This window comes from Anolis carolinensis, chromosome 5, assembly GCF_035594765.1.
Source record: "Anolis carolinensis isolate JA03-04 chromosome 5, rAnoCar3.1.pri, whole genome shotgun sequence".
Classification (NCBI taxonomy): Eukaryota; Metazoa; Chordata; class Lepidosauria; order Squamata; family Dactyloidae; genus Anolis; species Anolis carolinensis.
In genome coordinates, this window is record NC_085845.1 from 154,593,003 (window position 1) to 154,615,502 (window position 22,500).

Genomic DNA, 22,500 nt, shown 5'->3' on the forward strand with positions numbered 1-22,500 from the left:
TGTTGGTTAAAATTGTTTTCATTTTAAAATATTTTATTGTTCTTTCATTGTTGTTGTTGTTTTGCACTACAAATAAGACATGTGCAGTGTGCATAGGAATTTGTTCGTATTTTTTTTTCAAATGATAATTCGGCCCCTCAACAGTCTGAAGGATTGTAGGCCGGCCCTTTGCTTTAAAAGTTTGAGGACCCCTGATTTAGTGGATCCTGGATATCTGCTGGGATTTCATTCCAGGATCTCCTGTGGATACAAAAGTCAATCACAGCTCAAGTTCCATTATAAAGGAGTGTAATGAAATTGCAAACTCAATATGGGAAGCCTAATTGTATTCATTTCATTCCACTTTAATTGCTGTGTCTTCATTCTGTGGAATCTTGGAATTCCAAGTTGAGATGAGATGCATAGAACTTTTTTGACTAGAGATCTACTGAACCACACTCACCAGACTACAAATCCTAGAAGTCCATTGGGTATAACATGGTATTGAAGTGGTTTCAGAGTTCGATGATTGTCCAATGGGAATGCCCCCATATAGGGTTGATAATATAAATATATATTATTTATTTAAATTTATTTAAATGCTGTAAATAAATAAATAAATAAATAATGCAGATAAGGCTTATTACCACCTTATAATATTGAGAAATTTCCCAGCCATAGGACACTTCAGCCTTTTTTCAAACATCACATTGAGAAATTTCCCCCTCATATGATACTTCAGCCTCTTTTCAAGCATGGGCAGGCAAAGAGCTCATGACATGTTCCAGGGTTGAAAAGGGGCAGAAATGTCCTGAAAGGAGGGAACTCTGAATACCAGCCAGCAATCGTGTTCAGAGCTCCTACCTCTTATCGCACTTTACTCCCATGTTTACAACTGAAGAACAGGTATGATGGGAACCATCAAAATTTTCCCATCCTGTTTCATTGCTGAACCATCAGCAGTCTCTTGTATCTTATGGGCTTTGATGCAGAACTGTAGGATCCCATGGAAAGAAGTGGTTTTAAACCGGTATCAGTCTCTTTTAATATAAGGGGCTTTGGGCAGGGCAAGGGATCTCTTGGTTTTCAAATATTGTTGTTGCTCCTAATTTAAAACAATGCTGACCTTGTGATGAATGTAAGATGAATGTATTGCCAGCTCTTAAGTTTCCACCTCTGAGTGTGATGGGGAGGCAGAATTCAAAATAGGACCTCTGATGATATATGAGGGGTGATTCTCTACTCTTAAAGGAATAGTCATTCATGTTTTCCCATCTCAATGTGATGAGGTGGAATGTGATGAGGTGGTTACTTCGCAGCCCTTTGTGGTGTTTTGAAAAGTGAAGAGGAAAGTCCTGTTATTTTCCTGGAACTGAGGTGAACCTGGAGAACAGAACAGGGGCTAATCAGGCAAGCCAAGAAAACAAGCTGGATCCAAGCAGCTAGACCTCAGCTAGGATACTATGGAACTAGGAGGATCTTTGGGTTGCTAGCCCTGAAGTCCCTGAATAATGGCTTGATACACATAAGAGGCAATAAAAATATGCTGCACCAGATAACTTTAAAATTTACACACTGATATGAATGAAGAAGCCAAATCTGTGGCTGTAGATATTTCATGTAATTTCCTTTTGCCTATTGAAAAGTATATAACTGTTCAAGGACAGCATCTTTAGAGATTTACCTTCTGCTGGCACAGCAGACATAAAGTATCAATTAACATGCCACACCATAGAACTCTATTTCTTGGATAGACTGCATTCTTCTCAGCTTGAATTTCAATTGGCTCAATGATACTTCTGTGTATGAACCATCCCCCATTCACAAAGGCAAGAGGGATGATAGTGGAGAGAATTGCTTTAAACAAATTCCTGTTTGTTCTTTTATTCTCAAACATCACTTTTTGTTTATGAATGATCAATGACAAATAGTTCTTGGTTTGATGGTGAAGGGCAGAGTAGTGGAAAAAATAAAAGGAAAGGAAACTTATAGTCCAAGTTCATGAAGGCTAGGTGTTTTGATATGCTCTTCTGTTGTATGCAGGCCTGTAGCCAGGGTGGGGGTGGCTAGGGTTTCTAACGACCCCCAAATTTTTCAGGTTGAAAAAAATGTGGTTTACACATGAATTTTAACTGGTTAACCAAATCCCTATGATAAGTTTGTGAAAAACAAAAATTAAGAGTCCCTCCAGAATTGCAAGCGCTATTCCAATCAAATTTTGATAATTTATTCACACTATTATTGCATGCCTTTCCACCAATTGATTTTGCAATAGCTGCAATAGCTGATATAGTGGAAGCAATCAAGTTTGTCCACCAGCAACTGGCAGGCAAAGCCTAAGGCGCAGGGGGGAATATGATGGCCCTCATGAAGGACACCAGACTCGGTGGGGGTGGTTTACAAGGACAGAGCTGTAAGCTACTTAAGGCTGTTTTGCCCCTCTGATGGTCCTCTTTGCTTCAGCTTGAGGTAGGAGGCAGGTTCCTGATGGAGGATTAGGACCTTCCCTCCTTTCCCCTTTTCCAAAGGATAGCATAGTTCCCATTTCTATTCCTTTGCCCCAGGAATTTACCCTGCAATTTGGGCAGTTTCTGCTCCTGGCATGTATTGGCAGGTATTTCCCAACAGAAAATGCCTCAATCTCTATCAAAGCAACTGAACATTTTGAGTTCATGGCAAAAAAGAAAAAACCAAATACTGATGACCAAGAAGGCATCAGGTTGAGAACCATTGTAGCAGCTGGTACTGATGAAGACCCCAGAACATGCACACCTAGACTAAAAGAGAATCCTCTATACAAAGATGGGACTTCTTCCCAAGCTGGACACCTTATTTAGCTGTTTGAATGCTGAATTTGTAGTAACCATACACATCCTAAGAAAGCTTCTGTCACCATCCCTTCAGTTCAGCAAAACATCAGAAAGAGTAGACATGGATATTTTCGGCAGTCTCCAACATGTTGACAGTCTCTTAGAAAAAGCCTGGGAGATGCACACAAAATCAGTGAAAGAGTTTCAGAAGATCTTTGACACAGCAAGATCAGTGGTGGAATCTAATGGGAAGAGAAGTTAGGATTCCGCACATCTGTTCAAGGCAGACTTGTAAAAGCAACACCAATGGAATATTACAGGCTAAATGTGTACATCCCATTTCTGGACTTTTTCTCCAGTCAGCTTCAAGAAAGGTTTGCAAGGAAGTAGTTCAGGAACTGCAAGTGTTCCTCCCCGTTAATTATGACCATTTAAAATCCAATAAGTGAACAGAACTTTACAATGAATGCTTTCAAGATACTGACATACTGATGGAAAATTTGGACCCGTGGTGTAGAAAATGGGAAAAGATTGCACCTACAGAAAAACAATAAAATGCACTGGAAATATATCTTGTCTGTGATTGACAGTTTTTTCCAAATGTGAAGAAACTTTTTCATATTTCTGCAACATTGCCAGTGTCAACAGCTACAAATGAAAGGTCATTTTCAACTCTGAAATGTTTGAAAACATACATAAGAAGTACAATCAGGCAAGAAAATTGACTGGACTTGCACTGTTGAGTGTCCACCAAAGTCTATCTGTGGAACCAGATTTTTGTCAAAGTGTATTGACATAATTTTCAAGCATTTCCAACAGATGTTCTGGTATTCTTTTATAACCACTAAATGACCCATTAAGAGTCATTTTCAGGTTTTTTAGATTTGAAACTTTGTAACTAGAATATACATTTGATTTAATTAATTCTATATAAAATATAGAATGAATCACATTTAAATTGTTTTGTGTTATGGACCTACTCTTCATTATTCACTAAACATGCTTCAAAGTCACCACCACCACCACATGTTTTCTGGTTACAGGCATGGTTATATGTACACTCTCTGTCTCCATGCTTCCTAAGTGGGATTGCTAAATTTAATCAAACATATAGCTAATTTTTTGCTAACATTATCGTATGGGAAGGAATAAAATATCAGACTTATAAATAGTTGTGCTATATTTGTTCAAGTTTTACATGTATTAATTGATTGTGAGGTTCAGACAGGGTCCTCATTTGTCCTTGTTGTTTGTCTTTGAACAACGTGATGGTCCTATTTCAGGGTTTTCTTAGCAAGATTTTTCAGAGTGTTTGCCATTGACTTCTCCTGAGGTTGAATTGGACAAAATTTCCTAATGGATTCCCTGGTCAAAAAGGTGTCTGTTCCAAAATCCTATATAGCATTTATATATTTATTTTTAATACGAGTAATATTTCTGTTGTGTAGGTTATCTTTACACATTTGCCACTGATTTCAGAAGCAATCTATTAGTTATCTCAACTTCTGTTCCATTATTGTCTTCCTTGACTGTTGTCAAGGTGAATGAAAACTGGCTAGAGATAAGCCAATTGTGAAGGAAGGAGAAAGAAATAAAATGGTAGATACCAGTTTACACACTGAAATAATTTTCAGTGATCTTTTTTTACGAAGAAAAAGATACAAGAAGTTCCCTTTTCATCCTACAAGCAGGAGCAAAGGGTTTATTACAGGTAAATTTGAATAGTCAGAAGGAAAACTTTAAAACATACTTCCTTTTTCCTGCCCCCTTTCAGTCTTCCAGATATCCTGAAGCCCCTGCGGTTACTTTGCATTTCAAAAAGCTTGTCTTGAGAAAAAAAACAACAGACAGAACTAGATACTATGTTTGCTTAGGCCATTATTCTTGCAAAAATTGCTCATGCAAGCAGTATATTCATGTGAGCAGTGTAACGTGAAATAAGCATATTTGCAGAAGATGCAATAGGAACTTTTCTGTTCAGGGCATGCTGAAGATAAAAGAAATTCCTATTCAGAGGTTGAATAAGAAGTTAAATCTCCCATGCATAATTTTATCCCACCCACATTAAATTGTTCACATGAGTTGACTGATCGCACGAACAGCCATTTATGTTAGTAAGCTGGCAGATAGAAAGTTGCTATTCATTATTTATAAGGAATCTATGATTTACTAAGTATTGTATGCCGATTAGAAGTATAGTGATTACCTACAGGCTCCCAGTCTAAAAATCATGACACAAAAGGAATGTAAGGAATGGGAAGGGAAGAGGAAAACTTGCAAACTAAAGCATGAATTTTTAAGTGCAACACACTTATTTTTATTTAATGGATTTTAAAACTGTCTTTCAGGAGAAATTGTTCCCACAAGGTGTTTTACAATACTTGTAATTATAACTGCCAGTTTGGATAGAAACAGCTATCTTCAAGGAAAGGAGAAAGCAAATGACAGCTTCTCTCTCATGTTGATAGAAAGGACCCTTCAGCCCCATCTTGCCATTTGCTGCAGCCTTGTGCAATTGCAGCTAAAAGGTGATAATACAGAGCTAAATCACAGATGTTGGCAACTGTGGCAATGGGGTGAACCCTGCTGCTCCAGCTGCTTCTACAGCAGACAGTGGAAAATTGACAAGTACGGGAGCAAAATCATAGTCAGATTTCATACTATATCCAAAGTTTTCCATCTATCCAGAGTCTATTCTATTTTTTTCCATAATGCACAAGGCCAGAGGTATAGTAAGGAACCAGGGCTGTGGTGGAGCAAAACATCTCTTTACAGCATATGTGTATACAGTAAATGTGATGGAGGATCTCGGCTCACTTTATTAAGAACAGTGATTTACTATCCTTACAAAAAAGTGACTTATCACTACCTCTGAGGTGTGATGACACAGTGGACTGAAAAATAAGAGTAACCTTTATGTAATGGCTAGTGCCATTACAAAATCTGGTGATGAAAAACAATGCCTGCAAGAAATACAGTTGGATCCAAGCAGTTAGATGTATTTTCATATGTGTATCATCCTCAGTTGCAGAAAGCTGGACCCAGTAACATAATACTAATATAAGATTATGAAGTCTGAAGAGTAACAATAGATTATCTCCCACCCAATTGCTTTAAGGAAAGGTCTTTATTTCTCATAAAGGCCTATGTGGTCAACTGCACAAAACATTACTATTTTATTTTCTTACTGCTCAAAATATCTCCAAGAGTGTTTTAGAATAATAACTACTTTTCAGTATCCCTGAAATTTGTGTCCCAGCATTGAGAAGGACCATGGCAAAATTCCTTAACCTCATTTTTGTATCACTGGATAAGACTATGTTATTCCTACAGGGATGGAATCACATTGCTAGATCTGTATTTTTATTCCAAAGTTCCCAGAATTATGTTATGGCTGTGTGATCAAGTCACTACACCATGCTGGTTCTTGATCTGCATTTATTTCATAATATTAGAGGGAGAATAGTGGGCATTTGCAAGGAGAATCAGCAAAAGGTGTGTTGTATCTAACTTTTCTCCATTCATTCATTTAGTTCTTCATTCCATCTGACCTAGGAATTTTTATCATGACTCTTAAAAATTAAAACAGACTAAAAGACCAAAAGTGAACTCAGCTGATGGCCAAAAGCAGTTTGAAAAGGAATGGTTGTTATGAAGAAGCAGAAAGTTCTACCTGTTCTCCCCTGAAATATTATTCCATCCCTGAAGTTACTTCATTCTTGGCAAATAAAACTAGACATCACAAAAATGCACAGAAGTGAATGATTATATTTCTACAAGCCAGTCACATAGTATGTTATTTATATCATTTTGTGAGCTTAGATAGGTGGATGAATGTAAAAACCATTGCATGAACTGATTACACTTGCTCTGAAAGAATTTACCATGATTGCAAAATGTACTACCAATTTCCTTCATCCACAAACTATTTCCCCATATGATAACATATATGCCTACATCCAAGAGTGATTGGCTGTTTAAAATGTGGGAAACAGTTTTTCATATATTACTAAGGATTATTAACAGAGATGCTTTCCATCAAGGGTCTTCATCTGGGGACAAAGGTGTGTCATCCAGTTCTGGATGGGGTTACACTTCCCCTGAAAGACTGTGCTTGCAGCTTGGGAGTATTACTTGGATCTGTGTCTCCAAATGTCAGTCCAGGTCAAAAGTGCTCACTATCAGCTTTGGCCGATATGCCAGCTGTGCCCCTTCCTAGATTTGGAGGGCCTGAAGATGGTAGTGCATGTGCTGGTAACTTCAAAATTGGACTTCTGCAATGTGCTTTACGTTGGGCTACCCTTGTACCAAGTTCGGAAACTCCAGCTGGTTCAAAATGCAGCACCCAAATTGGTTATAGGAGCATCTAGGAGTGATCATACCACACCTATCCTAAAATCACTCCACTGGCTGCCAATTAGTTTGCAAGGTGTTGGTTTTGACTTTTAAAGCCCTACATGGTTTGGGTCCAAGTTACCTAAAGACTCGCCTTCTGCCATACAATCTGCCCCACACACTTCAGTCTTCAGGGGGTGTTTGCTCCAACCAGCCAGAACCTGATTGGCAACTGCCATCCAGAGGACCATTTCATTGGCTGCCCCACAAGTTTGGAATGACCTGCCAGGAGAATATATATTTCCTATGCATGGACAGTGACATGTTTAATACAGTTCATAAATTGTCTCTATTTGAAAGAATGTGGAAACTGGTTTTACTGATTCTAGAAAAGAGTGAAATGGACCATTCTTGTCCTCAGGACATCTTCAGACATCGAGGTATTTTGCATTCTCTTTACTGAAACTGTCCCAGAGGCCAAATTATTTTCCATCTCTTCTCATTTACCTGTTTGTTAAACTTTCACTACATTACAGGTAATAGATACCATAACACCCCTTTCAAGCCGAAGGCAAATTGTCATTATTTTTACAGCTCTTGATCATAATTACCAAGGGAAATGAAACAAAGTTTTGGTTAAAGCTGTGAAAGATGCTCAAATCCACATGTATGAGAAACTTTTTCCCAGTGGAGCAGGGATAAATATAGGGCATGCAAGCAAACTCATGAAGGTAATATAGCAAAGAAAATCTGAAGATGGAAATGAGTTTTTATTTTGAAATAAGACTTTGAGCGGGGCCAAAGGATGGACATCTAAGACAACAGTGGTAAACCAACGCCTCCAGGAAAATACTTGTCTAAATGCTAGTGATATATATCGCCTGCAGGCAAATACACAAAGATCTGTTTTAGCCCAGAAGCAAATACTAGGAGTTCTGTTGACTTTGGAGAACATTTTTATTTCTTAATTGCAGTCACAATAGGATAGCTCTACCTATACCCACATCCAGCATGAACATTGTCCATCTCAAGCTTATTAAGTTCTGAAAAACTGTTGGATTTCTCTGTCAGTGTTACAGCTTCAGAAAATAAGGTTTAACGTCTGTTCCGTCCCCCAGGACGATGGTTTGCCTTACCTATTGGTCGTTTGTTTGTTTTCCCTCCTTTGCATTTTGTTTCAGCCTCTGGCTGCAAAGCCTAGGAAAAGTGGCTTGGAATCTGCAAGAGCTGGCTGCAGTTTTCTTTGCAGTGATTGGTCAAAGAGTGCAACATCTTAGGACCGCCCTTTTTACCAGGGTCTAGTCTCCATTTTGGAGCTTCATTCTGGCTATAGTCTTCCAACGTGCTGGAGCTGTGCAAGGCTAACTGGGACAAATCATCCTCAAAACCAGGCCAATCTAAGCCTATCCAAATTAGATAAGTATTGAATTATATTGATCTGAAATAGGAAATCTAGTTAGAGGAGCAGAGTTATTCCATCGCTTCTAGAACTAATCTTTGCTGTAAAGATAGGGAAGGAAAGAGTTTCTCCTTCTAATATAGACAGCGTGATTAGGGTATAGTGGTTTTATAATCACTTTTGCCTTCTGGAACCAGGGATAATTCTGTGACTAAAACCTATAGAAATTTGTTTCATTTTCTGCAACTTTAAGATCTGTGCCAGGTTTACAACCTTGTATGAATAAACATCCTTTTTTTGAAGTTATCCAGACTCAGTCGTTCAATATCTATAGGACAGCTTATAGGGATTTGCAGTTCGCCCGGATAAAGGACAGCACGTTTCAGTTTTATAGCTTTTTATTGTCCGGCGGACGGCACAGTTTTGAGGTAGATCAGCGGTTTTTCCGCTTGAGCTAGCTTGCATGGCTTATAGTTTTTTATAGTTTAGGAAGTTTAGTATAGGCCGCGGCTTTTCCGCCTGAGCTCAGTCTGCATACCTAAAGACTCTACCAGCGTCTGAGGCAGTGGAGCCCGCTCTCAGACCTGAAGGAGTCAAATAGTGGGGCTCTATTTCCTTGCTATTTGGCTCGCGTGTGCGCACGTGGCCCAGTGGCTTTCTGGGTTTGCACAGGCTGTGCAGTTCCCAGCAACGTCCAGGGCTCCCTCGGCGGTAGACCTCGAGCCGCGGAGCACCAGCGACAGTTCTTTGGCTGGCTCTGAGGCGTGAAGCCCACCAGAACCAGGCTAGAACCTGGACAGGCCTGGCAACGCTGCTGCGAGTTCGGCCGGAGCACTCGGCCGGCTTCGACCTGCCTCATCGTCCTGCGGTGGTGACCTGCCTCATGGTCCGGCGGTGGTGACCTGCCTCATCGTCCTGCGGTGGTGACCTGCCTCATCGTCCTGCGGTGGTGACCTGCCTCATCGTCCTGCGGTGGTGACCTGCCTCATCGTCCTGCGGTGGTGACCTGCCTCATCGTCCTGCGGTGGTGACCTGCCTCATCGTCCTGCGGTGGTGACCTGCTTCATCGTCCTGCGGTGGTGACCTGTTTCATCGTCCTGCGGTGGTGACCTCCCTTCACAGCGGGGAGGAGGCGTCTCTTCTCTCCTCCTTTCCAAAGCCAGCCTCGGTGCTCCTTCGGCGGCAGGCCTCGAGCCGCAGAGCACGAGGTGCTTGAAAATTTGGCGAAGTCGCCATTTTGGCAGTTTACGTCACTCGGGCAAGGGAGGTATCAAGTGGCAAGTTGCTGTCAGTTGGCATTTTGCAGCTTGCCCACTAAAATCTGGCGCCAAAGGTCACAATCTTTGTAAAGTATAGTTACTTAGTGATATATATTGCTATGGTTAAGTGTTGTGCATTGTATTATATGTTGTATTTGCTTTTGTTGTAAATTTACTTGCTATTAAGAATACATAATGACTATGCAATTTCAAGACGATACAGATGGTATACCTCCTTCTGAGGCTGAAAGTAGGAATGAAAGGCCCCAAAGGATAAAGCACCCTTCAGCCAAGATGCTAGCCCATCTAATAGATGAAAAGGAGCTCCTCCATGTGAGGTTAGGTTCGGCATGGGAGCGAATTGTAACATTGATGGACAGAATTGAGAGCTTGGGTATTACAAGGGTGCCATCCATATTACAGACAGACCTTGAAGAGACCTTCGGTCTCTGGAGGGGTTTGGTGTCTAAGATAGTCCAGGTCCTCGAGCGCATTAACGCCAAGGATTCAGAGTTAGAAATAGTGAGTGTCTTAGCTGACACTAATGAGAAAGAAAATAAGGTGAGGGCAATTCTAGATGCCTTGGAATTTAGTTCTCCACCTGTTAATCTAAGGTCTGAGCCAAAAGGAAATCAGTCTTCCTTATGCAGCCATGAGACCAATCTTTTAAAATCACCTGCTGTGGCACTTAGTCTTAAGTCCAACCGCTCTAGCCAGGTATCTAAACTAAGGGAGTGTGCATCATCTAAACATAGCCACTCTAGCAAGTCTTCTGCTGCTGGGAGTGCCATCTCTTCCCTAGCTGCCTTGCACATTAAGGAGGCTGCACGTCTGGAGCTAAAGAGCAAGGTAGCGGGGGCGGAGGCTGATGCTAAGGCAGCTGATCTCACCCTTCCCTTTAAAGAAGAAGAGCAATGACTGCAAATAGAACAGGCCCGTAGACAAAGCGAAATGCAAATGGAACAGGCCCGTAGACAAAGCGAAATGCAAATGGAACAGGCCCAAAGACAAAGCGAAATGCAAATGGAACAGGCCCAAAGACAAAGCGAAATGCAAATAGAACAGGCCCGTAGACAAAGCGAAATGCAAATAGAACAGGCTCGTATAGAGATGCTTAGAATAAAGATGGATGCCGCAGCCAAAAGGGTAAGGGCTGAGACTTTGGCCAAGGCCCTAATTGAGCCACTCACAGAAGAAAATGTAAGCCAGTTACCAATACAGGATCCTTCTGCCAAAGTGTTTGCGCACCTTGGCAGCATGAACAGCCAGTTTTCGGATGAGGAACAGGGAGACTTCTCTCCTTACCCAGAGCAGGGCCCCAAAGTCACTTTTGAATTTCCTGCAGAGCAGAGCGTCATAGCGGGGAGCTCACCCTTGCTCGAGCTACCTGTGCCTCCTGCTAAAACCCTAGGTCAGTCAATCAGGGCCTCAAGGCCGAGTGCTAGTTGGCCCCTACAGACAGCTGCACAGGGAACCATCGATTCGTCAGTGGTCGATGTCATCCCTCCAAGAGGCCAAAGGTTGACGCAAGGTACACGGTGGGAGTCCACTCCACAACAGCAAACTCCTCAATTGTTCCCTTCGACGCCAGAGTCCCAGCTTGTCTCCATCATCAGAAGCCCCAGAAGAGATCTTAAGGACAAGGGTGTCGAAAAGTTTTCGGACAAGCCTGAGGAATTTCTTCTCTGGAAGGCCACCTTCCAGAGAGCAATCAGAGACTTAAAGTTATTGCCTGAGGAAGAACTGACTCTTCTGGCTGCATGGTTGGGCCCAGCCTCATCCTCACAAGTTAAGAAGATCTACGCAGCCCACGTAGCCGATCCCGACAAAGCCCTGGAAAAGGCCTGGGCCAGGTTGCAGCAGAGGTATGGGGCCAGCACAGAGATTGAAGCATCTCTTATGGACAAGCTCCAAAGGTTCCCAGCTTTAAAACTCAAAGACTTCAAACTCTTGTGGGACCTCAGCGATCTCCTTGCGGAATTAGAGTCGGCCAAGGAGAATCCAGAACTGCCCGGTTTGAAGTGCCTCGATCAGCACCTGTCCCAGAGGCAGATCTTGACCAAGCTGCCCTTCACTTTGCAAGAACGCTGGGGACAGGAGGTCTTCAACTACAAGGAGGCCCACTCCCAGGCATACCCTCCATTTTCTCATTTGGTCCAGTTCATCACCAGGGCAGCCAGAGAAAGGAATGATCCACAGACGGGCCTCCCCACCTTATACCAAGGGACCCAGCCAGAGAAGGCACCTGAAGTGGACAAGAAACCACCTAGAGAGGCCAATAGACCTGTCAGCGTAAAGGCAGTCGAAACTCAACACAAGACTGACGAACCCAGGTCGGAGGTAAAGGAGTTGCTTTGCCCTATTCACCAAAAGCCTCACAGCTTGGCCAACTGCAGGGAGTTTAGTAGAAAGACATACAAAGAAAGGCAACAGCTAGTTCAAAAGCAGGGAATCTGCTTTAGATGCTGTGGAGCAACTCCATCCCCAATCATAGACCAGGAGCAACAGGAACATCCTTGGGAGAGTAATGGGCTCTCGGATGTATCTCAATGGATTGTCATTGATGAATGCACTGGGGATGTTGAGGAGGAGGACAACACTGTACACCTACATGATTCACTTCAACAGGAACACTCTTCAGGGGACATACACACTGTCTTCCACAAAAGGGATCCTGTCAATCCTCAAAGGAAACAGGTCTTGGTAGTAGGTGACTCCCTCCTTAGAGGAACGGAAGCCATCATTTCCAGACCGGATGGGATGGCTCGAGAAACATGCTGCCTCCCGGGGGCAAAAATACACCATATCACTCAGAGGCTCAGCAGGCTCCTAAAGCCCCATCACCCTCCCCACCTTATGTTGATTCATGTAGGTACCAATGACACCGCTAGGCATACTTTTCAAAAGATCACAAATGATTTTCGAGCTCTGGGAACAAAGCTAAAACTGTATAATGTACATGTGATCTTTTCATCCCTCCTCCCTGTTGTAGGACACGGCTCTACAAGGGCCGGAAAAATAGTACAGGTCAATAACTGGCTCAGAAAATGGTGTCAAGAGGAGCATTTTGGCTTCCTTGATCATGGTCTACTCTTCCAAGAGGATGGACTACTGGCAAGCGATGGGGTGCATCTCACACAAGTAGGAAAACATCTTTTTGCACACAGACTCACAAACCTCATCAGGCGCACTTTAAACTAGATCCACTGGGGGAGGGGAACAACAGCCTGGCGAACACTATATTACCCACGACCACAGGGAACCGCCGAAAGGCTAAACGGAGGGCTGCACAAACACAGCAAGGACCAAGTACAGAGAGCACAATAATCCCAAATAAACAGTTCGAGGGGAGGTCACAGGGGCTTACATGTCTTTACACTAATGCTCAGAGCATGGGAAATAAGCAAGACGAACTCCAACTCCTAGCACAGCACCACACATACGATGTCATAGGCATCACTGAAACCTGGTGGGACGACTCCCATCACTGGAATTTAACCATTGAGGGCTATAACCTCTTTCACAGAAATAGAACAAAGGGGAGAGGAGGGGGAGTAGCTTTATATGTCAAAAACAGTTACGTTGCAGAAGAAATGCAAGACTGTAATCCGGGAAACCAGCTTGAAAGCATCTGGATAAGAATCAAGGGAACCGGGACTCAAAAAGATCTTGTCGTGGGTGTCTACTACAGACCTCCGAGTCAGGATGAAGGACTTGATGAAGCCTTCTGTCAACAGCTGACCAAACAGGCACAAAGAAGAGATATAGTAGTCATGGGCGATTTCAATTATCCCGAAATCTGCTGGAAAACAAACTCAGCCAAGAGTACAAAGTCCAACAAATTCCTCACTTGCCTTGCAGATAATTTTATGGTCCAGAAGGTAGAAGAGGCAACAAGGGGATCAGCAACTCTTGATCTAATCTTAACAAATGTGGCAGACCTGATCAATACAGTTGAAGTGGTTGGATCCTTAGGGGCAAGTGACCATGTGCTCCTGCAGTTTGCAATACAAAGGAATGCTGAAACTAAGACAAGTCAAACACGCATTCTGGACTTTAAGAGAGCTGACTTCCAAAAAATGAAGGAATTACTGAGCGGCATTCCATGGACGCCGATATTAAAAAACAAGGGAGTTAAGGATGGATGGGAGTTTTTCAAAAGTGAAATACTAAAGGCGCAAATGCAAACAGTGCCAACAAAGAAGAAAAATAAGACAAGTGCAAAGAAGCCAGAATGGATGTCCAAAGAACTTCTAACTGAGCTAAAGCTCAAAAGTGACATGCACAAGAAGTGGAAAAGGGGAGAAATCACCAAAGAAGAATTCAAACGTATAGCCAACACCTGTAGGGAAAAGGTTCGCAAGGCTAAAGCGCAAAATGAGCTCAGGCTTGCCAGGGACATAAAAAACAACAAAAAAGGCTTTTTTGCTTATGTTGGTAGAAAAAGGAAGAAAAAGGAGGCGATAGGGCCATTGCAAGGAGAAGATGGGGTGATGGCGACAGGGGACAGGGAAAAGGCAGAATTACTTAATGCCTTCTTTGCCTCGGTCTTCTCAGAAAAAGAAAGCCATCTTCAACCTCAGCAACACGGAATGGACGAAGGATTGGGGGAAATCCAACCCCAAATAGGGAAACAAGTTGTCCAGGAACACTTGGCCTCTCTAAACGAATTCAAGTCCCCAGGGCCAGATCAGCTACACCCAAGAGTACTGAAGGAACTAGCGGAAGTTATTTCAGAACCACTGGCAATTATCTTCGAGAGTTCTTGGAGAACGGGAGAAGTCCCAGCAGATTGGAGGAGGGCGAATGTGGTCCCTATCTTCAAGAAGGGAAAAAAGAACGACCCAAACAATTACCGTCCGGTCAGCCTCACATCAATACCAGGCAAAATTCTGGAAAAGATCATTAAGGAAGTGGTCTGCGAACACTTAGAAACAAATGCGGTCATTGCTAATAGTCAACATGGATTTACCAAAAACAAGTCATGCCAGACTAATCTGATCTCTTTTTTCGATAGAGTTACGAGTTGGGTCGATACAGGGAATGCTGTGGATGTAGCGTACCTGGATTTCAGTAAGGCCTTCGACAAAGTCCCCCACGACCTTCTGGCAAACAAACTAGTAAAATGTGGGCTAGACAAAACTACGGTTAGGTGGATCTGTAATTGGCTAAGCGAACGAACCCAAAGGGTGCTCACCAATGCGTCGTCTTCATCATGGAAAGAAGTGACAAGTGGAGTGCCGCAGGGCTCCGTCCTGGGCCCGGTTCTGTTCAACATCTTTATTAACGACTTAGACGAAGGGTTAGAAGGCACGATCATCAAGTTTGCAGATGACACAAAACTGGGAGGGATAGCTAACACTCCAGAAGACAGGAGCAGAATTCAAAACGATCTTGACAGACTAGAGAGATGGGCCGAAACTAACAAAATGAAGTTCAACAGGGACAAATGCAAGATACTTCACTTCGGCAGAAAAAATGGAAATCAAAGATACAGAATGGGGGACGCCTGGCTTGACAGCAGTGTGTGCGAAAAAGACCTTGGAGTCCTCGTGGACAACAAGTTAAACATGAGCCAACAATGTGATGCGGCTGCTAAAAAAGCCAATGGGATTCTGGCCTGCATCAATAGGGGAATAGCGTCTAGATCCAGGGAAGTTATGCTCCCCCTCTATTCTGCCTTGGTCAGACCACACCTGGAATACTGTGTCCAATTTTGGGCACCACAGTTGAAGGGAGATGTTGACAAGCTGGAAAGCGTCCAGAGGAGGGCGACTAAAATGATTAAGGGTCTGGAGAACAAGCCCTATGAGGAGCGGCTTAAAGAGCTGGGCATGTTTAGCCTGCAGAAGAGAAGGCTGAGAGGAGACATGATAGCCATGTACAAATATGTGAAGGGAAGTCATAGGGAAGAGGGAGCAAGCTTGTTTTCTGCTGCCCTGCAGACTAGGACACGGAACAATGGCTTCAAACTACAGGAAAGGAGATTCCACCTGAACATCAGGAAGAACTTCCTCACTGTGAGAGCTGTTCGACAGTGGAACTCTCTCCCCGGGGCCGTGGTGGAGGCTCCTTCCTTGGAGGCTTTTAAGCAGAGGCTGGATGGCCATCTGTCGGGGGTGCTTTGAATGCGATTTCCTGCTTCTTAGCAGGGGGTTGGACTAGATGGCCCATGTGGTCTCTTCCAACTCTACTATTCTATGATTCTATGATTCCACACTTTGCATCCAACTGCAAAGAAAACATCAAGTGTGAGAAATGCAACAGCCTCAAGCATTGCACCGCAATGCACAACTCCAATATCATCTCCCACCCCAAAGAGAACGCTTCACCAAAAGAAAAGTCAGCAGTCGAAGACACCGACAAGCCAGCCGCACCAGAGATGCAGGTGGAAGTTTCAGCAGTCGCCTGTACAGAGCTGTGTTCTGACTCGCACCAGTACAGAGTTTGTCATCCTATCTGCCTAGCGGATGTATATCCAGCCAAGAGCCCTTGGCTTAGAAAGAGACTCTATGTGGCCCTGGATTCACAGAGCGACGCCTCCCTGGCTGCTCCAGAGTTCTTCCGCATGTTTGACCTTAAAACCAAGATGGTCGACTACACTATGACTACGTGTGCAGGAAAAAAGAAGTTGCAGGGTCGCATAGCATCTGGCTTTGTTGTCTCCTCTTGCGACCAGAAGAGACAGTTCAAGTTGCCAGACCTGATTGAGTGTTCCTCCATCCCTCGGAACAAAAAACAAATTGTAACTAGAGAAGTTGTGGAGGCTCATCCACATTTGCGACGGTTAAAGAATGCTATACCAGCCTTTCGGCCAGATGTGGACATTGCCCTTTTGCTTGGCTCGGACTGCCCGAGCTTGTTCTGTGTGAACGACCAAGTTAAAGGACCTCCAGGTGCACCTATCGCACAACAATTGCCATTAGGCTGGACAGTCATAGGCCCAGTGTGCATAAACAAGATGCACCCACCATCGTCGTTGGACTCCAATCAAGCACAGGTGCTTAAAGGTGGACGTCCTACACTTGTGCGCAGTTGCCTAAGTCATATCTCGGTCTACTGCCAAGCAATAACTCCAGAGTATTCCTCCATCTTCAAAGTCTCTGAGAGAGACGAAGCCACAGCGCTCTCGAAAGATGAGCAAAGGTTTTCGGACATTATGAATGCTCAAGTCTCACGAAGTGCAGAGGTGAAAGCCTGCAAATCAACCACAGAAATCAAGATGGGCCAAAGATCTTGTCTGGAACGACACCATTTTGAACGTTTTTCGGAATGGCACAGTCTTCTTAGAGCAGTTGCTAGGCTTATACATCGCTTAGTCTGCAAAGATAGTCAGCCTTTGCAAGTTCAGGACATGTTGAAGGCTAAGGGAGTAATATTCAGGTCAGTTCAGAGGCATGAGTTTAGTCTAGAAATAGCCAGGTTAGAACAAGGGCTTGACACCCCCAGCCGGAGTTTCTTGCGTGAGTTAAACCCATTTCTAGACAAGGAGGGCATTTTAAGAGTGGGAGGGAGGTTAGCTAAGGCTAAACTCAAAGTGTGTACAAAGAACCCCATCATTGTACCCCCCAATAGCCATATTGCTTTGTTGTTGGTTCGTCACTACCATGAGAAAATCCATCATCAGGGTAGAACTCTAACTGAGGCAGCCCTTAGAAATGAAGGTCTGTGGGTGGTAAATGCTAAAAGTTTGGTCAACAGTTGTATTTTCAAATGTGTCAAATGTCGGCGGCTCAGACGAAACTGTCAAAGTCAGTTGATGGCAGAACTACCTCAGGATAGGACTTTGACAGACCCACCCTTTTCCCATGTGGGAATCGATGTGTTTGGTCCTTGGGAGGTTGTCACTAGGAAAACCAGGGGTGGTGTTGTAAATAACAAGAGGTGGGCAGTTTTGTTTACTTGTTTAGTAATACGAGCTGTCCATATAGAAGTCATAGAAGGGATGGACACTTCATCATTTTTAAATGCATTGAAAAGGTTCATAGCCCTCAGAGGGCCAATTAAGTCAATTCGATCGGACTGTGGCACCAATTTTGCATGTGCAGACCTTAGCCAACCACTTCTGGAAGAGGTGGAAGGCCGAATACTTAAGCCAGCTTCCAACCAGAAGACTCTGGCAAACCCCAGAGGACAATTTCAAGGTGGGAAACCTTGTGTTGCTAAAGGACAAAGACTTGCCCCGCTATGCCTGGCCTATGGGCATTACACTAAAGACCTTTCCTTGCCCTGACGGTAAGGTTAGAAAAGTTCAGGTAAAGACTCATAGTAAGGACAAAATGTCTGTCCTGGACAGACCAACCAGCAATCTCGTGTTGCTTGTCCAAAGTGTGTAAGTTTTATACTGTTTTATTGTTGTGTATACAAAGGTGTTTGTATGTTTTTGATTGGTAAATTCCCACATCCTGGGAATTTAGCGGGGAGTGTTCCGTCCCCCAGGACGATGGTTTGCCTTACCTATTGGTCGTTTGTTTGTTTTCCCTCCTTTGCATTTTGTTTCAGCCTCTGGCTGCAAAGCCTAGGAAAAGTGGCTTGGAATCTGCAAGAGCTGGCTGCAGTTTTCTTTGCAGTGATTGGTCAAAGAGTGCAACATCTTAGGACCGCCCTTTTTACCAGGGTCTAGTCTCCATTTTGGAGCTTCATTCTGGCTATAGTCTTCCAACGTGCTGGAGCTGTGCAAGGCTAACTGGGACAAATCATCCTCAAAACCAGGCCAATCTAAGCCTATCCAAATTAGATAAGTATTGAATTATATTGATCTGAAATAGGAAATCTAGTTAGAGGAGCAGAGTTATTCCATCGCTTCTAGAACTAATCTTTGCTGTAAAGATAGGGAAGGAAAGAGTTTCTCCTTCTAATATAGGCAGCGTGATTAGGGTATAGTGGTTTTATAATCACTTTTGCCTTCTGGAACCAGGGATAATTCTGTGACTAAAACCTATAGAAATTTGTTTCATTTTCTGCAACTTTAAGATCTGTGCCAGGTTTACAACCTTGTATGAATAAACATCCTTTTTTTGAAGTTATCCAGACTCAGTCGTTCAATATCTATAGGACAGCTTATAGGGATTTGCAGTTCGCCCGGATAAAGGACAGCACGTTTCAGTTTTATAGCTTTTTATTGTCCGGCGGACGGCACAACGTCTCTTTTCTTGTAAAGTAGTTATTACACTGACAAACACTCTCTACTCCATGCAAACAATTAGAATTTGGAAGCAATATTTCAAGGACTGCTTTTCTGATAAGTCAAACACTCCTCTTAACTCTTGGGTATGAAATTCTGTTGATCATCCCTTTCCACTGGCCATGCTCATAGACCCTGGATATGTTTTAAGCTTATGGAGGCAGGAGGTCAACACTGATAGATCATTATTAATTTTGACTACTTGCAAATATGATTTTTACAATGAAAACACAGCTCATTGCAGTAAAACAATTCTCACCACCATCTTGTAGAAAGTGATAACAATCTGAGAAAGCAGCAATGAAATAATGACCATGAAACAATGACCATGCTCGCAGTCTTATTTCAAAATAAAAACATTGCTAATTGACAGTTTCTCATGGGCAGAATCTTGCTGAATGTTTCGCCTGATCATTTCAGAAGGGCTCAGCATCCCTATCCTAGTCTTAGAGAAGGCTTATTCTTCATCAGACACACAATTTTGTGTGGTCATTCCTCTGAACAAGTCTAAATCCCAAACACTTGTGTAACTGTTTGTGTTACCGTTTGGGACTACCACAAATATTTAAAATACCCATTTTTAAAATGTAGTGTAATGATGATTCTCTAAGAGCTCAAAATGAAATAATCTTTAATGTATTTATTTCTGCATAAATATAGGTCCAGAACTTTTTTTTAAATTACCATTATGCTACTTATTATAAGAAGGTCCAGTACATTTATAAACTCTCTAGAAATCAAAAGAGGCTTGTGTGTGTGTGTGTGTGTGTGTGTGTGTGTGTATGTGTGTATGTGTTTGTGTATGGAAGGTAAATTGTATCCATGAACCAGTTTCACTCTGTTGATGCTTATTCTTATTTCAGTTATTAGCTTTTTAAAAAATTGCTTTTGAATTCTGGCAACAGTTTAAGGTAGACAATTGTAATGAAGGGAGGGAGACATGCCACAATTATAATTTCATGCTGTTGTGGTTGATACCAAAGTTATTGCAGCAACAGTTTGTAATGCTCCTTTGGGCTTCTTTTTTATCAACTTTAGACAGATTTTAGCAAACAACATGAATTCCAGCTGTGACTTTGAGGTCATTGGGCTGACAAATTGCCATTTTAACCTATGTGAAATGTCAATGAACATTATAGACATTGACTGATGAAAAGGCAAAAGAGCATATTTACGTCTTAACATAATCAGCAACTTTAACATGTGTTTGTCTAAATATAGAATAATTCATGCCACTTCAGAAGAAAACACCACATCTGGATACATAAGCAATATCAACAAACATATCAAATCTGTGGCATCATAAACAGCAACATAGCACTTTTATAAAGATTTAAAGCATGTACTAAAGGAATAATGAAATACAAAAGTCTATAATACACATCTGTTCAAATGGGAATAGAGGCAAAGTAATAAGTTTGATTAGACTAGAATATTGGTGGAAGAGCATTAGTGTCATTCTCTCGGAACCTGGGAAGCATATAATAGATTATTAAGGAGTGAGAGCAAATCAAGAGCTATAGCAACCCCCATGCCATTCTCATAGTTTGGAGTATAATACCTGTACCTATCTGAATCATTCAGTATGTATGATGGAAAGTGTAGTGAAAGATATCTGGAAAGTTGCAAATTGGAGAAGTCTGGATTATAGCACAAGACATCCTTGGATATAGAATGCTGATAAATTATTGAGAGGGGAAGTTGTATTTCTTTTGGATGTAAATCCTACATTATACCTTCTTCAGTCAAGAATCAGAAGAAGGCTTGGAAAGGCAACTATGAAGGAACAAGTATAAAGATTAAAGTCAGGATCATCCATGCTATGATATTCTCCATTTCTAAGAATGGTTGGAAAAGCCAGAACATGAAAACGGCCAAAAGGAATACAATCAATTAATTTGCAGTATGGTGTTGGAAAAGAAAACTACAGATAGTATACCATGGACTATCATAAAGATAAATAACACAATTTAATCTTGAACCCACACTAGAGGCCAATAAACTAAGGGTACACATAATGAAATGACATGACTCATTAGAAAAAGAGGCTCTGTAAAAGAAGGCAATATAAAAGAGGAAGAGCAGATGAAATGATTCAGTAAAATAAGAAGCCCTGTTGATAACCATTGCTCACATTCACAAAGTTACCAAAAATCAAAACTTATATAGCAACCAATAACAAAAAACAATAACAAGCCACTTCATGTTTTGGGTTTGAATTGATCCCTTAAATTCCACTAGTATATTTGCTGGGAAAAACGGCATCATCAAATGTTACTTTATAAAATAATAATACTACATCATTAATGTACATTTCCCCATAGTTATAGGGCAGAGATTTGAAAATCTTTATCCAAAAAAGTCATGAGAAAATATTTGTTATACATTTAATATAGATAATGTTTTTGGTGCAGGTGGAAACTATGCAGATTTTTAGATTTACTTCTGATACTACCACCATGGAACAACACATTGTAGTCATTTTCTCACTTCCAATAATGATCAGTGTGTTCTTGGATTCTTCTTTTTGAATCATATAAGAAAATATTTATAAGGTGAACAGTGTTAAAAGAAGAATGTGTGCAGATGCACAAGCATATGCATTTAGGGAAACCCAGAAGGAAAAGTTGTTTATTCTCTTAATAACTCCTCATTTCGTAAAGACCTTATAACAGGCATATAAACATTATCTCAGCTTCCAGTATTCTATTCATCAGCAGAATATTTAAGCACACGGGGACTTGCAACATATTTTACTTCATCCATTTTGATTTATAACCCAGTATATCCCTAGAGCTCATAGCAGCCAATGACATTTTTTTTAAAAAAAAAATAGATTAATAATGCAAAACCTAATCATGTTATGCTAAAGTGACCTTGAACAGCTAAACCTTCAAGAAACTCTTCTAGTTCAGACTTTGGTGAGTCTTTTCTGAAAAGAGTTCCATAACATTCAGGCAGACCCTGGAAATGCTTTGGGGACTTTCATGCTTGGAACTGCCATGTGGAGTTTGTTATCAAAAGAGATTTTCATCTTTTCTTGCTTAGCACATTTATTATACTTTTGCAGCACTTGCATCTTGTTCTGTTTTGCTTTGCTTTGTAAATCGAAAACATCGGCTGCTATACAAATATTTCATTCCATGAATGGAGGAGTTCCCACTCACAGCAGAAGAGCTGAACTCATAGACCTTGAGCTCATAAGAAGCTTTGATTGACAGTAGGAGAGTTGAACTCCCAGTCTTTGGACTCATAGAAGAAACCTTTCAGGAGCAAATTTCTTCTTCCATGAATAGAAGCACCTCCTGTTCACTGAACAAAAACATTAGATTCCACTCATTAAGCACAAAGTGGTTCTTTTGGACTGCTGTTCACTATATTATACGTTTTTGACAGAGTGTACCACAACTGTGCACTTCTTACATTCCTACTCTTGAATGTGAGTGTTAAAAGCCTTGCCTCCTAGGTATAGATTCCTAAAACAAGGTTTGTGTTCAAAGAGGAGGGCCGTGACTCTCCTATAGAAAACTAGCT